Source organism: Agelaius tricolor, unplaced genomic scaffold (assembly GCF_023055355.1).
Source record: "Agelaius tricolor isolate 1412-34295 unplaced genomic scaffold, bAgeTri1.0.p SCAF_2, whole genome shotgun sequence".
Classification (NCBI taxonomy): domain Eukaryota; kingdom Metazoa; phylum Chordata; class Aves; order Passeriformes; family Icteridae; genus Agelaius; species Agelaius tricolor.
Genome location: NW_027269262.1, coordinates 35846381 through 35863529, shown reverse-complemented (window position 1 = coordinate 35863529; position 17149 = coordinate 35846381). Strand labels below are relative to the sequence as shown.

Sequence of the window (17149 nt, the reverse complement as noted above, 5' to 3'; positions counted from 1 at the left end):
CTGAGTCCCAACATGTTTTCATTTGTTTTACCAGTTTCTCCCAATCTCCATCTTATTTTGTGATGGATGTCTTCCAGCCCAGAATTACAATTGACTCCTGGCTGGTTTTCCACAGAAAAACAGAAGCAAACAAACACAAAACGTTACCTGCTGGAGACCACTGCCCACTGGGGATGTGTGGCAGGAGCAAAACTGCAGCTGTCTGCCCAGAGCCCAGCAAAACATGAGAGATCTCAGGTGGCCTTTGGGACAGGGCTGCCAAACGCCACTGTGTGAGTTCTGCATCCCTGGGCACCCTGCCTTGGGTTTATCTTGGCTGTTCATGGCAGCCATCGGTCTTGTTCCTCCCAAGGCTGGCTGCTCAGGAAGGAAACTGCTTTACCTCTTCCCACTCATTGCCACCCACTCAGAAAAGACAGTTTTATGCTCTTGGCACAGCTAAGAGTACCAGATTCTTGGCTCAGGAGAAATAAGTTCATGCCATGAGAAGGTCCTTCAGGCTCCTCAGGTGAGACAGCAGAGGAAAGATGCTGCAGAGTCCTCAGGAAAAATGGCAAGTGAAATACACCACTCTTAAATGACAATTAAAATTAAAATCTTTGACAAGACATGTACAACATTTAACTCTTACTAAGATCCCATTTTGTGAAAAATCCTGATTGGTTTCTTCATTTTATCATGCTAATCAAAATGAGATACAACCATGAAATTCTGAGTCCGTTTATTAGTTACCTAATACTGTTTTTATAATGTGAAACTCATTTTTTTAATGTTCTGGGGTTGCACTATTCTTGATAAGAAGAATGTAAACATTTATTTACTATGAAAATCCAGAAGAAAATGAGATCTGTGTTCCATCTTTTGGCTGGCACCTGATTGAGTATAAATTTGTATAATATTATCATACTGAATTTATATTACTTGCTCCATTTTTAACTGTGTTGAGTTGGAGTGTTTTAACATGAGAACCTTGGCAAAAGAGGAAAGAAATGTTTTCATCAGTTTTTATCCTAAGTACCAATTTTGCTTGTAGTGAACAGTATTTTGCAGAGCATAGGTTGCATAAAGCTATGGAGACAATCTGTCATCTGTCAGCAAGTGTTATCCAAGTTATGTTGTGTCCCTAGGAAACACAAAATAGTGCTTAAATAAGCATGACAGTGTAAATTAGTGATTGACTCCTTACCCTTGGATCTTATGCAAAACTGTTCTCTACATCCCAGTATTAATGTTTTGAACAGCTACTAGGATGTTGGCACCAATGCTACTTGCAGGGAGGTGGGGGATTTATTGCTTCAGGCTTCTCTTGCCTTTGCAAAGCAAAGTTATTTCTCACTGTGCCTCTGTTTTCAAATGGAAGCTGTGCAGTCTGTCAGACTATGCAGACATGACCTTTGAGCTCTTTGTAGGCGCAGAGTGCTCAGCACATGTACACATGAAAATATGCCAGGTCCTGGAAAGCCTGCTGCGTTCCAAAAAATGCACATTTAGTGCACAAGTAGAGAAATGTGTGTGGTCTTCCTCTTATTCACTTTTGTATAACTGGAAAGATACTGGAACTGGTAAGTTAATTAAAATTTACTGAATAACTAGCAGTAGCCCAGAAGCAGCAAATCCTCAGGGTGCCACCCTTTGGTTGTCTGCTGCCCTACAAAAGCAGCTTTACTCTATGGGGATGATCCATGTGATGGAGCCTGGACTGCTCTTCCAGGAGTGTTTCCCAACAGAGACCCACATTGTCACGACTGTGCATCCAAGATGGGTCATGCTCAGGGAACACTTTAAGATCTTCACCCACAAATATTGAAGGCAGTGTTCTGTAAACAACTCCTACTTGGTCTACTTGCTTGAAAAAAAAAAAAAAAAGAAAACCAAACCAAAACCAAAACCCAAAGACAAAAACCAAAACAAAACAAAAACAAAAGACAAAAGCAAAAACAAAAACCTGAATACAAAACCAAAAATAAAAATAGTAAAAAATAAAAATAAAAATAAAAATAAAAATAAAAATAAAAATAAAAATAAATTAAAAATAAATTTAAAATAAATTAAAAATAAAAATAAAACCAAAAATAAAAACAAGAACAGAACCCAAAAAACAAAAACAAAAACATACCCAAAACCAAATCAAAAACCAAAAAAACACCAAAAACTAAACCAAATAAAAGTGGAGTGCGGTGGGTAATGAATATAATGGCATTTTTTCAGATTTGCATATCTGTTAAGCTTCAATGCAAGGTATTTATTTAATAAATGTGGAATATTTTAACTAAATATTACCTAAATAAGTTTTTTGTAAATTTTGACAAATTCAAAATAAACCTTAATTTAACTTCAATGTAGCATATGTTTTAAGTGAAGGAAATTTTGACAACATCTAATTTGATACTTCTGGGGGAAAAAACTTTAATGAGTGTTCATATTCATAAGCCACTCTAAAAATGATCAAAATATAAATGCACTGTCTATTAGACAAGGTGGTAAAAGCTCCAGTGCACATCCACAAAGGAGCATGGAGAAACAACAACAGCAGGAGGAGCCTGAATAATAACTTGCCCTGGCTGCTCCCAGGCCCATTGCAGAGGCCCTCTTGAAAACATTTTGTGTGACTTGTTTAGAGCACAGATTGTTTACCAGATTGGTTCAACAGTTTAAATTCAGTTTTGTGGCTTCCAAAGACATCGAAGCCACACTGCTCTTTCTTCAGCAGAGTTCCTCAGCGAGTACCAGGAGGCCTCTCACCCCAAGAACACATCCTTTATTATTAGCAGATCCTGGTTGCACTCCTTTTGTATCCTGCTCATTTCAGTGAAGTTACTGGTGACTGACTCAAGCAGGATTTACTGGGACATCTCCGTTTCCTGACCTGTGCAACTGCGTTCACTTGTGTGACTTGCTTGATGACTTCATGACTTCCAGCATCCCTCGAGTTTTGTAGAGAAGAAATCTGTGGAGAGCTTTGTGGACAGTTGGCTGGCTGAGAAAGGTCACGTCGACATAATACAGTTGGTTAAGTTAGAAGGAGGCAAGTCTAGGATTCAGCAGTCAGTGTCCAACCAGTGACAAGGACATTGTACCCTTGATGCAACAACTGGATAGATGAGAGAATCTTTTGCCAAAAATATGAGGATAGTTTCAGCAGAATAACCACAAAAATGTAGAAGTAGTAACAAAATAACCATAAGAATATAGAAGTAGGCGTGGTTGACCGATATAATGAGCTCAGCTTTGCAATATGTATAAGCTTCATTAACACCAATATAAAATATGTGTGAACTATCAATAAAGTTTGAGACTTGCTGATCACTCATATTGAGTGCCGCATTTCTTCCGCCGATCCAACAGAAATCCATTGTCTTTCACTCGCCTGCGAAGACCATAAAAGAAAATTACATATAATTTTTGTAGCTGTTGAAATCTTACCTTTACTAAATGTATAAATAGTACTTAAATATCCTGGAAAGTTAAGTATAAGTTGTTATCACATAGACTGATAACACGAGAGTGATATCACAAGAGCTGGGAAATGCAACTTGAGTCTTGTGCCAGAAAGGCTTTTGGCTCGCAGGGAAACTCATCCTGAGCATGTCAGGACCCAGGACATTCCTCTGACTGCCCTGGATGACTTGAAACCCTGGCAAGGGGCTCAGAGACCTTGGCACGGAATCAAAAAGTCACTTGTGCCTTCAATTTTAGCCCATGGAAAAAATTACCAACTTCGTTTGAAGATTTACAAGCCACAAGAGTTTGAGTAGAATAATAGTTTATTTGTCACAGGGTGAAAAAGTAGAATTTTGGGGTTTTAGAATGGGAGATCAAGAAGCAAGATGAAGGAATCTGGGCATGTCCTCTCCTTCTTCTTCTTCTTGTCCTACATCTTCTGCTGTGATGTTGGCACTTTTGGGTTGGTTTAGAGTAGAGACAGACTGTCTAACATAGGTGATAGGTATTGGAAAATTATTGTAAATAAAGTACACGTAGTTCTTAGTATAAAAAGATAACACCACCCCAAGGGTAGGCATTGTGCCATAACATGAGCTGCTGGACAGATCCCTGCAGATCAGAGAAAAAATGTTATAGATAAGAGAAAATAAACAACCCTGAAAAGCAGAACAGATGAATCTTGACTACTTCTTCAGTCCTGGGGCTGGAAAAAAAGACTTTCTAATAACTATCACCTATTTCTAATACCTATCACCTATTTCTAATACCTCAAGAGTGATCTCAACCACAGAAACCCGAGGAGCATGAACTCATAAGGTTCCTTGGAACATCTGCTGGGTTGAAAGAGCTCTATGGAATATGGGAGTATTAGGTGCTGGGGGACTCTAGTGACTGCCACTGTATACACCCAGAACAGTCTGACTAGTAAAAGCCTAGCCTAGAGGCTGGGTATACATTGAAACTTGCCCCATTTGGCAAATTTCTAGTTTTAATATTACCATAAGTGTATTAAATAGTAATTATGAGCATTTTAGAGGGATCATCAAGAGCAATTTGACCACTGCTTATTGATGGTACATTTATTCATATGTGGCATAAACCAATAAATGACACCTATTGCTTCCTTCAAAATCAAGCTGAGCCGCACTGAATTGAATACAACTGCAAACACAACTAAAAGAGTAAGTCATGTTCCTACTAAATGGTCAGGCACTTCATGGTCTGATTCAGAAAGGTATTTAAATCTAATTCTAACTAAAAGTGGCTGCCTTGTTCTACTGCAAACTTACAGATTGTAGTAAAATAGAAGTAAATGAGGCTTTAAAATTACCCTGAAATGAAGTCACTCAGCTGTATTTATGCTCTTGAATATGTAGCCAGTTTTGAAAATAATAGAAAATTGCTCTGAAGATACAGAAGTTGTGTTACATCAATCTGCTAATTTTAAAATACCTTATTTAGAAGAATTATGCAATATCTGATGCAAGAAAATCCTCCTATGGCAATATGCAGCATTTCTCCATTTAAATTATGTATTTTCATATTAACCTTTATATTTGCATGCACCTCATCTTTGTTTTCATTTATGAAGTTTGGCAATTTATGAGAGGACAGAAAAGGAATTCATTAAATTTAGCAACAGAAAACTCATTTCTCATTTTTCTAGGGTCAAGCAGCTGCTACAAAATTAGCTAAATCACTATATCACAATTCTTCACCATTGTGATTCTTTAGGTCACCCTCATGGGTCTTCAATTTTATTATGTTCAGAGCTTGGCACCCGGTAATATTCAGAATCCAGAAATAGAAGGAAGCAATATATTTTTATATATTTTTCTTCTGAGAAGGATTTTTCTTTATTTAAGAAGACAAAGTATCAGTCATTTTGAAAATATTAAAAAACAGAATAATAACCACAGCAAGGTCAATGCTGACTTTGTTTATCAAACTTTGGAATGAAAATGTTCTACATGACAAAGGAACCTTGCCTGTGAGAGAAATTGCCCATGTGCAGGGAAAGTTGAATTCCTTGTTCAATAGCCAAAGGAGTTTAAGAAAAAGTTATGATAAGACACCCAGGATTATTGTTCCTTAAAAAGTTCTTTCTGCTGCCAGCTTCCATGGGCTATGTTGGCCAAAATGAGAAGAAGATTAAATAATTGTCTCTCTATATAAAATGGTTATATGACTTGTACACCAGTATTAGTGCTATCATCTATCATTTGCTGTTGCCTTCCCAGAAAAATCAGTTATTCAGAGGAATATTTGTATTAGGAAGCTGGAAGAATGCCACCTACAAGCATCATACAGCATAACAAGCCTAAGACTATGTAGGGCAGGACTGATCCCCCTCAAATTCAAAGCTGATTTAGAATTTTCATACTGTAATAGATTTATGAGTATAAGCTATTCTTTAAAAATTTGATTCTGTGTTTAGGATATGTTCTGATATGAATGGGTGGGTTTCAGTCCTGAATCAAGGATGTGATTTCTTAACATGGTTTGAAGAGATTTTCTTAACCCTTCTGGATATTCCCTGTGACTTTGAAAACCACTCATGTTGGTGTTTGCCTGCAACACACACACACACACACACACACAGACATTAAACCCCAGCAGTTACTAGTTTGGTACAAAAACAGCATAAAAAGCTGCATGTTATTAGCAGGGTTTTTCAAAGCTGAAATGTGGAAGAAGAAATCCAATCTGTCAGGGGCTAATAGCATGAACTACAGAGATATTCTCCCATTGCAGTTACAATGCTGAATAACTGATTTTCATCACTCTGGGATGTAATAAACCATGCTTTCAGAATAATTTTTAATTAAATCTTTATAAAGAAGCTGTCAGTGTTTTTCAGAGATGCTGCTACGCTGACCAGATGTGTAGTCCAAGGGGAAGCTTCAGGAGTAAATATATCAGGATCTTAATGGCCATTCTGCTAGAAATGTGTAAGTAGTCATTAATGTCAGCAAAACAGGCTGGGAGATGGCATGGCTGTAGAGGAGAAGTGTAGCCATAATCACTACTTCTATGCAACATTTAATTTCAAGAGCCTTGATTTGAAAATCAGGCAGTTAAAAGGTTGCTGTTGTTTTGGGTGTCATCTCAGCAAAAGCCCAAGATTTACAGCAAAGCATACCTGCCCACTTCTTCACTATTGTGCAAGAAATCCTGTAGCTGGTTAGCTGGCTGACTCAGCTGTGCAAGGGCACAGCTCATGTAAATACCTATCAGATCACCAGATGTCCTCCTCCAACAAAATTTCTTGTCGTTCTCAGCTAGCAAACATTTTCTCTTAGAAAGGACCTACAGCCTTGTGCAGCACTGACAGATGCAATTTTGTGTATTCTCAAACCACCTGTGCCCAGAAAGCAGCCTCAGGGTAGGTCAGATCCTTCAAGTCCAAATGCAGGAGCACCACCCTGGCTGAGAATGGGAAATGGTGTTCACCACTCCATCCAGGCAGACTCATTCTTTACCACACCTTTCTTATCATCATAATTTTCAGTGTGTTAAAGCAGTGATGGATCTCATTCTAATGACAAAGGCCCACAACTGGAATCACCTGTATGCTAGCTATGTAAGTAATGATAATTTTTTGACTGGGAAATGAGGAGCAGATCATAAACTTCAATGTGGAAAGTGAGGTAACTACAGTCAGGCACCAAAAGCTTAATGAAAGTATTGAGTTGCATCATTATACCAACAATAAAGTTTTTGCATGATCAAAATGTTGTGTAGCAGAGCCTGGTGTCTTTTCTAACCTGAGAAATTATGCAATGTGTTAAGCAGAGTGAAGGGTGTACTTTGACAATAACTGACTATATATTTCACTTTATTGGCTTGCTAGAAGAAAAGCTGTTTTAATTACAGGTCAAAGCTTGCCCTTAATTTTTCCTTTTATGACTATCTACTTCAATGGATGACTGCATCCATGGCAAATGTTGACTCCCTGCCTTGCCTAAGAATCTGAGCTTATTATTAGTTTGTGGGGTTTTTTTTCCCCTACAAAGCATGATTTCCTTATTTAAACAACTGAGAATGGATGTGATATGAGAAAAGAATATTTGGATGAAATTTTACTGCAATCTTGCAAAGGCATTTGATTCTTTGAAGAATCAAAAAATTTTGGCTAGGATGTGGATTTTTCAGTGCATTTTTTTGTTCCAATTTCAGGCTTACAGAAATGCAAAATGTCAGGTTTCTTTCACCCATGGCTGTCAGCATTCCATTCTAAACATTAACCAACAACTAACACTTTGGCTTGAGGCCACAGGGAAGACTTTGTTCTGCAGTTTCTGCTACCACAAGCTACAATATCAGGAAATGCCAAAGACTATCTGTGGGTCAAGGTTGGGCAAGAGAAATGACTGGGAAGAAGGTAACTCATGGAGCAGTCAGAGAAATCACCCTGAAGAAAGGAACTGAAAAACCCTATAAACTGTAGTGATCATGTTTAATGAAACAGTCCCACTTCTAATCAAGTAGACTTTCTATTAATGCTTGATAAGTGGTAAAAATGAAATCCTCTCTTCTCTCCTTTTACTTGCATGTATCTTACACAGCAGGACCACTTTGATCAAATAGCTCCTTTTGCACCTGCACAAGTAGGAGTCATGTCACAGATAGACAGCATAAGGTCTGCCTCATTTCCACTTCAGAATACAGCAATTCACGATGTAATTGTCACTTCACATGGTATTCACTTCACCCACATGAAATTGCCATTTGAAACACCAGGGGAGGAACTCAATGACACCAAATCCATGTTTGCCTCGTTAGTGCACTTTTGTGGATATTGGTGTCCTGCTGGTAAATCTGACCTTGTGAGAAAAAACATTGTTAGAGAAAGACAAACATAAGTGTTTCCATGTAGCATCTTTCCAAAACAGACTAAAGGAGTTAACCTGCGAGAGATAAAGTACCCTTGATTGGGCCATCTGCACAAAGAGAGTTTGAATGTTGTTGTCATTTTGTGTCTTTTGCACTAAACAAAGTTAAATGGAAACATTGTCGTTATATCTTGCTACTTCTACAGTCTGTTTTTTCCCCAAGCAGCTTCCCCTTCTAATTATAGTATGTCATGTGCAAATCCCAATTCAGCAATATGGTTTTTTAAGCAGCTATTCTGGAGACATTTATGCTCCAGATGTAGGCAATCAGCTTATGAAGCACCTCACACGTTCATGGCTTTTTCTTATCCTAGGCACTAAAGGCCAAAAAGCGTAGAAGTAACTTAGATGTGTGTTCATTTTTCTGACTTTGTGTTTGTTTGTATTACAAGGTCTAGGAACAATACAGAGCTGAATTAGTACCCACAGTATCTTCTCCTAAATGGACTTGGATGGACATGGAATGGGGTTTTGTATGGGACATAAGTTTGTTCCTGTCTCACAGCCTAAAAAAGAAGGAAATTGTATATATATATTGGGCACAGTGAACTACATTTATAGATAATTATGAGGTTTACATTGTGTGTGAAAGTGAAGTTGTATTAAATCAAGAATAATCTTCATTAAGGACAGGAACAGGTACTTCAGACATTTTGACAACTGCCTTGTGGACAAGTGCTGTGGCATTGACCTCCCCGTGCAGCTTCCCTGCTGCCATGAGAAATCTGTAAAGCAGCTGCAACAGCACCAATTGGTTCTGAGCAGTTGGTAAGAAAACAGTTTTTGAGTTCAGCTGATCCTGTCATAACATGTAAAGGGGCTGCAGCTCACAAAATACAGCACAGGTATACATGGCTTTGAAGTCTCACAGCATTTTAGAAGGGTGTTATTTTGCTCTCTCAATATGCATGTAAACTTCAGGTGACAGCTTTCCTTCCAAGCTGACAAAGTGTGCTCAGAAAGAGATGATGCAGAACAGGTATGAAGAGACAAGGCTGTGGTGAGAATATGAAAGCACTTTACCAAAAAGCTCTAATTCTCCTGCCTTTTACACTGGTGTCACACCAGTTCCCCCTGAGCATTACAGTGCATTTACACTTGGCCTAGACAAGAGCTCCAGCTGAGTACATCGTGGTGCCACATATTGGTATTATGCATTAAATAATTATGTATTTACCTTCCAAATTTCTAAAACTTGGGCTGAGAAACTGGTCAAATTAATGGGGACCTTACACAAGAAGTGTTTTATCAAATTTAAGTACAAAACAGGCAGTGGTCATAATTAATTGGTAGAAAACAAAAAAGGTAAAGTTAAACTTACTTCTACTCACCCTCATTTCTTCTCTGTTTAATCTCTGATCTCAAGGTAAGTTTGGGTCAAGATTGTAGCAAGAGGATTTTTGTTTATTTCTAGATAATGCTGTGATAAAAATTCATAGGTTTTGCTTTCTGGTCAGATAAAAACTAATATGGGCTGACACTCCTGCTGCACTGTAGGTGAAGTAAAAGCCTATTTTTTTTATGTTTTTATTTTGGAGCTTGCAGCATCAGCAGTTTCAGGATGAGATGTTTCCTGTCCTGTTAAATGGAAGCTGTGGTGTAAAAATAGACAATGCTATATATTGAGAGCTTGAGCCTACTGAAGTTTTACAGATTTAGAAAGTTCACTAATCATTACCAAGTAAAAGGCTGCTTCATTCTGCATAAATTAATCATAATGATGCACTTAACTGCAGGGCCTGCTGAAAATATTTATTTTGAAAAAGTGGTACCATATTTAATCCAGAAGCGGTGCTTATAGTAACAGTCAAAGCTTTTAAACTGCTACAATTACAAGTTTTTTTTCTGAATACCATATAACTCAGCAAGTCTGTGCTACCAGTGTTTTTGCATCTGGTAACTATCAAGCAGGTTCTGAAAGGCAAGAACAGAAAAGCAGTACTTACTTTGAGTTTCTGGAGGACTGAGGGTATATACAGTGTTCCCATTAGACTTTCTTACGTTCAAGATTATGGCTGAGAACAAAAGGATTGATTTCACATTACTGCGAAAGAGAGTGGCACAGTTCTTACCCAGTATCCTCTTCCTGCAAATGCTTGGATATTAGAAGGATACCCTGGGTTAAATTCCTTCTAGGTCTATGCCAGTAGCAAGGCTTCTGTTATGTCCTATCAGGTTTGTACCTACTGTGGTGCTAACATCCAGGATGTTTTCAGGAGGAGAAGCCGTGTGCTTTAGCTCTGGACCAGCAACAGAGGATTCACACAGAGCCCTCGAGAGGTGTGTGCAGTTCCCTCTTTAAACCTGAAATGTCGGACTCCATGGGTTCCCAAAAATCATTACTGCAAAAGCTTCTTAAAGAGTGTTGGAGGCAGGAGGGTCTGCATGCTCATCATGTGTTAAAGCAGAGACAGTGCACAGAGACCTACAAGCTGATCCAGGAAGTCAGAACCCATTAACTTTTACTGGAGTTATGACAAAAAAATCATCATTCTCTAAAAAAAACAGCAACCAGCTGACAAATGGTCGAGAATGAGCTCCCAGGAAACACAACATGAACAGATGGAATTGTTTTATTCAGTGCAAAATAATACAAACAAACAAAAATATCTGAGATACTGTGAATATAGCATGGAATTATTATTATAATAAAAATGATATTTTTATTTCATGAAAAGTATCTTTCCTAGCAATTTTGATAATGAAGCACATGTGGCACATGTTAATCACTAGCTGAATGTTAAACTAACCATTGTTAAATCATCATTTTTAGTCATAAACATTTATTAAGTTTGTAACTATGTTGTTCTCACTATTCAAATAACCAGTAATCAGTCATCAGCTGGCTAGAGTTTCAAGTGGAAGCACCTCAAATCTCTAAGGTCTTCAGCTTTTGTGATATCTCCAAGGTGTACCAAGGAGCAGACAATACTGATGACCTTCCACACATGGCAGTGACTAGACAACATCTCATTTTAAAAATTCAGTGCTGTTTCAATGATGTTTTCTTGTAGGCAGTACAACAAAAAATGTATTGAATACTTTCAGTTTATCTGTTTACACTGTGTCTAATATAAATATGTTGGTAAGTGATGTAAAAATTCTTCTTTTGCTCTCAAATTGGCTTTTCTTCAATTCTTTGTAATGAGCATAAAGATTCTATCAAGCCAAGTCAAATTAAAAACTCTTATTATGCTTCCATCTTAGCAAAACACACATGCAAGGAAAACCACCTGCTTAATGACTGTGAGTCTGGAGCTAAGAAACTACTGCCTTTATCAGAATGAGGATTTCTCTGTATCAGTCCCACAACATGTGCCATCACTTGCTTTTGGTTTTCATAAAATCAAAAGGCAGATCCCACTACCCTTGCACTAGAAGCATTTCCTTGGTTTTCAGTTTAAAGTTTTGCTTGGAGACATATGTGAAGAAATATCATGTTTGCTGTCAAATGTTTTTATATACTGTGAAGCTCATGGATAGCTGGTTTAAGTACTAAAATAGCTTTTCTTTTCAGTGAGGCTCAGAGAAAGCATGTTATTCTCCCATATTTTTGAACTGCCTTCCTTGAAATCCATAGACTAAACTGCCTTTAATTTTTTGACATCAACACCATAAACCAGGTGCTAACCTTAGCAGTTGTGCCAAACTGGCAGTGAAGATAAATATTTTTTGCAATTTTCACCTGAACAGTATAGTATTAAAGCACTTACATGGGATTTGAAACTACTATTCCACACAGAAATGATACTGTGTTCTGCCCTCTTGCACTGTATGTTCTATTTTATCAAGAGGAACAGAACAAATCAGTACAGGAGAAGATAAGACCATAGCAATTCATTCTAGAGTTAGAACAACTTCTACCTCTCTGAGGCAGAAATATGGGTTACTGATTCCGTGGTGTTTCATATCTGCAGTGAGGTTAATAATTACTGACAGCTGTACCCAGCTGGAAGTTTGTTCAAAGCTATTGGATCCTTTCACTTGAAATACTCCAGCCAGGGATTTGTGTCCTTCGATGGAGCATAAACTAGAGCATCTCTGCATGTCTAGAGGCTCTCTCCCAATGATCCCACCACAGAATTGCTCTCCATTTCCAAATGGCTGCTCTGAGCTGAAGAGCACTGGATTTGTGAATGTGCTGCCTCTGGCTGAGCTGGAGCTCATTTCCCCACAGCAGACCCCACAGAGCTCTGCTCTGCAACGTGTTGATAACTCACCTGTGCTTTGGGTCCTGCTGAGCAGGGCTGGCACAGCATCAGCACTGTCCCTCAACATTCCCCACTCACCAGTGGCTGGGGACAGACCCAAACTGACCAAAAGGATATTCCATACCAAATTAACATGGTTTGCAAATAAAACAAAGGGTAAGGGTGGGGAGAAGAGAGGGGCATTTGCTATTACCTTTGTTTTCCAGAACAATCACTATTAGTGCTAAAGCCCTGCTCTCTGGGAAGGAGGTAGGCATAACCTGATGATGAGAAGTAGACAATAAATCTCTTGTTTTCCTTTGCTTCTGTATGACCTTTATTAAATTGCCTTTATGTTATCCCAGGAGCTTTCTTCTCTCTTAGTTTCTCCCCCGACTCCTTGTCCTGCTGAGAACAGGAGTGATAGAGCAGTATGGTGGGTGCATGGCATCCAGCCAAAGTCACCCATCACAAGTTAAAATTGTATTCCTCAAATTGTCACTGGAAATGACCTGAAAAGTCTACCCAGATATTCTGTGGAAATCCTTCTTCAGTGCACTCTGGCGTCTTAATCTTCTCTCACTCTCACAATTCAACTCCAGAGACTTCAGGTTTGAATCAAACTACTTTGGCACATTGTGGATGCACAGTATCCACTAACTAACTAACTAACTCACTCACTCACTCACTCACTCACTCACTCACTCACTCACTCACTCACTCACTGTTATCTTTTAACATTATAAACATAAAAGATGTCATTCTGAATATTTGTTTTAAATCCAAATATTAAAAATGCATCATTAATTTTATTCAGGCAAATTGAATTAATTAAACCCACTGACATTGAATTGATTAAAAAATACATTGATTTATAGGTTTTCTGACTCTCTGGAAATTCACTAAAAGCATTGTACGATCCTTTGTATAACTGATTTATGTAGTCTTTCATTCAATACAATATATTAGGTACAGATTATTGATAGCTTCCATCATAAAATAATGCATACTGGTGCTTTCATTCAATATTGCAGACTACATACCCACTAAGTGCAAAAAGGGATGGTTTCTTCCTAGCAAAATAAGTCAGAAACTGATTTATAGAAATAATACAGAATAGTACATATTTATATTTTAGTATTTTTACTTAAGATGCTTATTTGTGAAAATCAATTATTTGAAAGACACTCTTTATATACAAAAAAAATCCATAAAAAAGACATTGTATCTGAAGTATCATGGATTCATACAGCTAACACATTTTTATTTAATGCTTATTTGTAAAATTGACTACAGAAAAGACACTCACTATAAAAAAGACACTGGATCTGAAATATTGTGGGCTCATACAGATAATACATGTAATGAATATTAGTGTCAAAGTTAGAGTTATATTGTTTCTTTCTCTTACTGCACAAAATACTTTAGCACAAATATTTAGTGCAAGACACCTAATTTCTCCAACCACATCTAAAATATTAATGAAAGCTTTTTACCACATTAACTGTGCCTTAGAACGATACTCACCTGTATCATAGCTGTGCCCTGAATGGGTTTGGAGCAGTTCTTAAGTAGTCTCAAAGCTCACCATCCAATTCTTCCTTCTTTTACCATCCACTCTTTCTAAAGTTAATTAAAACATCACTTGTTGCTATTAAAGAAGGTGGCCATGCCTTTATTTCTACAGTCTAATTTTAAAGTAGTAACCTAGCTTTAGTTATAAGCCATATAATAAATTATGAAAAATAGCAATACCCTGAAGTATTTATCACAAAATAACAACCCACAGAGGAATAAGACATTATCTAATTGCATCTGACAGAACTCTCACCCCAAATGACTTTCTATCCCTCTGCTCCTTGGATCCACTGTCCCACTTCCTCTTTGCTCTTATTCAGTGGCCTGTTTTAAGTTCTGACATTTAATCCCTTTAGGGCTATTAAAAAAGAAAACAAACCAGCAACAAAAACAACCCCAACAACCAAAAAAACCCACGCCTATCTGGTAGCTCTGCTTGGAGCTTATACCTAGTTTAATAACAATAAACACAAAAACTTCTCTTTCTTTGTGCCAACTTTTCTGAAGAATGCATTGTGGTTAAATACATCACTTTCTTCACTAAAAGTGAAATATTAACATGTTAAAAGGGACATTGATACCTGTGGATTCTCCACACTTTTCATTCCTTACATAGTTTTTGATGGTCAAATGCTTTCAATTTGTACTTATTTAAAACCTTGCCTCTCTTTGGAACAGAATGAATTTTGGCTTCACTGATTGCCTGAATGTTATCAGTGCTGCCCAGATTTTTCTTTCCAAAACCCACACACTGCTGGTGCTTTTTTATTTCTCTTGGCCTCAGAAAAATAAACAAAATTCAACTAAAAGGATCAGACTAACATTAGTCCATGTTTTTTTGAAGTTGAATGGCATATTTATTGAAAATTACTCACTTGCTGGCAAAGCACAATACTGCTAAAGAACAGGAACAACTTTACTGAATCCTCAGGTCACTTAGAAGTCTTTACAACATTGTCAAAATTAAGCTTGGAGAAAAGATAAACATGTCTTTTCAAAAATCTCAGTGTTTGTGGAAAAGTATTCTCATGACTAGAAAAGGTAGACTGTGTGTCTCCTGTTGCTGATACATTTCTTATCTGATAAAAGAGAATCTATTTCTTACTGAAAAGGGCTGGCTATGCAAGATGGCCTCATCTTCTGTTTTTACAGCCATCTCATACAGGTTCTCAAGGGCACCATCAGTCTCATCGTTACCATAAAGCTGATTGAACAATTCCTTAGGGATTAAACTCTTCTTTTTCCCTAGAAAACTGTGGTGGGAGAGAACATAATATAGAACACAATTCTCTTTTCCCTTGCCTGAGAAGAATGAATAAGAAAAATTCCCTAAATATGACTTTCAGATATTTTCTGATGTATGTGTGCCCTTCAGAGATAGGCACTAAATCAGACATATATGTGCATTCTCTGGTTTATTGACAGAAACCAAATATGTTTTCTCCCTTCTGCCATTTTTTTTATAATACATTCATGTTTCTGCTCTGGACATCACTGCTGAAATTTGCACATCTTTTCTGCCTTCCAGTTACTCTTCCAGCTGCCATAAATAAAGAGTACCTTTATTTAATCTGAAGACAGTATCATTGTAATTTCAGAAGACACATAATCTGCATAACCAGTTTTGTAGTAGCTCACTGATAGATTCCTGAGTAAGCGTGAAAATATTATGATTGTTTTTATGATTGGGCTAGGGGATTTGATAATGTAATTTATGTCATCATTGCATGAAGAAGTGAGTTTTTTCCCCCTCTTTAGGATATACAAGTAGTAATATTTTTAAAATCTGTGCTGTACCTTTTCTTCCATGAACCATGCACCAACCAAGCCAAAATTGCTGTCTTGTGTATACAGATCCCCCCTCACACACACTAAGGTGAAGTTACATGAATCAAAGAAAATTGAAAAGAAGAAAAATATCTCTGCTCTGCAGGTCTAAGGTGGAGAAAAATATAAGATCTTTATGTCTTATACCTGGTTTTCCATACACACAGGCTGTTATCTGGAAAGCTAACAGCTTGTAGAGACTGTTCTCCCTTCACAGCCAGCATTGCCTTTGGTAAAATTAACTCAGAAACAAATTTTGGAAGTGCATTGTGCCCAGAGCCCATATAGGATCAGGAATTCAAAGCACCTCTAGATGACCAACACATACATTTGTCACTGGTCTGGTGCAATGAGGATGACCTGATAAAGACACTAGGACAAAAATGCAAAATTTTTCTTTTTCTTTTGCATTGGCTGCTGAACAGATAGGAGCTGTTTCCTGTGGCCAACTCCCTTCTGCCACTGATGCAGATAATGGTAGTTCCACAGGCAAATCAAACCTACATTTTGTCTTCACTTTCATCTGAAATATGAGTTGGTCTGTTGTACACAAGGCAGACATTTACTACTCATTTTCTTTTCTTGATGTTTAGGAGTTGAAGCATAAAGTGATCCTCAAATGTAAAGTGAGGCAACAGCTGCCATTGTGACAATGACTACAACAGCACCATAACCACATAAATCAAAGTTTCATTCATTTTTGAGCCAGAACACAGTAGAAAGTATCCTTAAAATGGAGCTCTATTGTAGTTATAGAAATGAATTGCTTTGTCTGCATGGGGACTGACGGAGACAAAAGCTGACCTTAGCAAACAGCAACAGAACAGTAAAGTCTTTCTTACTAATTTGCATTCAAGGGCTTTTCCCTGCACCATGTCTGGGAAATAATTTGCAAAATGGTCTCTCCTACATGCTTTTTAATATTTTCCTCACTGAATTATTACTAACAAAATAAACATAACAAAATGCTGCCATACACAGAAAGAGGAAAAAGCCAAGGCACTCAATTTATTTGTAAAATGGTAAAAGACAATTGATAGCGTGGATAAGTATTTTTATATGCATTTATTAATTCATAAATTACAGTATAGCTCATCTCATCTTTCAACAACAGCTGATGTCTCTATTTCCTCGGGAAACCCCTGCAGTTCCATTATAAAAAACATAAATAATATGTTTTAATGAGATATGGATTGATTATGTTGGGAAAGCTGA

At 37.5% G+C, this 17149-nt stretch overlaps 1 long non-coding RNA gene across 3 annotated transcripts; it reads right to left on the bottom strand.

The window, feature by feature from the left end:
* Positions 1-573: 573 nt before the first annotated feature.
* LOC139604876 (uncharacterized) lies at positions 574-16474 on the bottom strand. Of its 3 annotated transcripts, none has more exons than XR_011684138.1 (4): positions 14057-16474; positions 12744-12810; positions 10286-10354; positions 574-3367 (listed from the first exon to the last, which is right to left on the bottom strand). It is a non-coding gene; the product is annotated as an uncharacterized lncRNA (long non-coding RNA). The 3 variants fall into 3 exon arrangements; XR_011684134.1 differs by lacking the exon at positions 574-3367 and adding an exon at positions 3374-4053 and having other exon boundaries at positions 14057-16472; XR_011684135.1 differs by lacking the exon at positions 574-3367 and having other exon boundaries at positions 7885-10354; positions 14057-14152; positions 14361-16469.
* Positions 16475-17149: the final 675 nt, after the last annotated feature.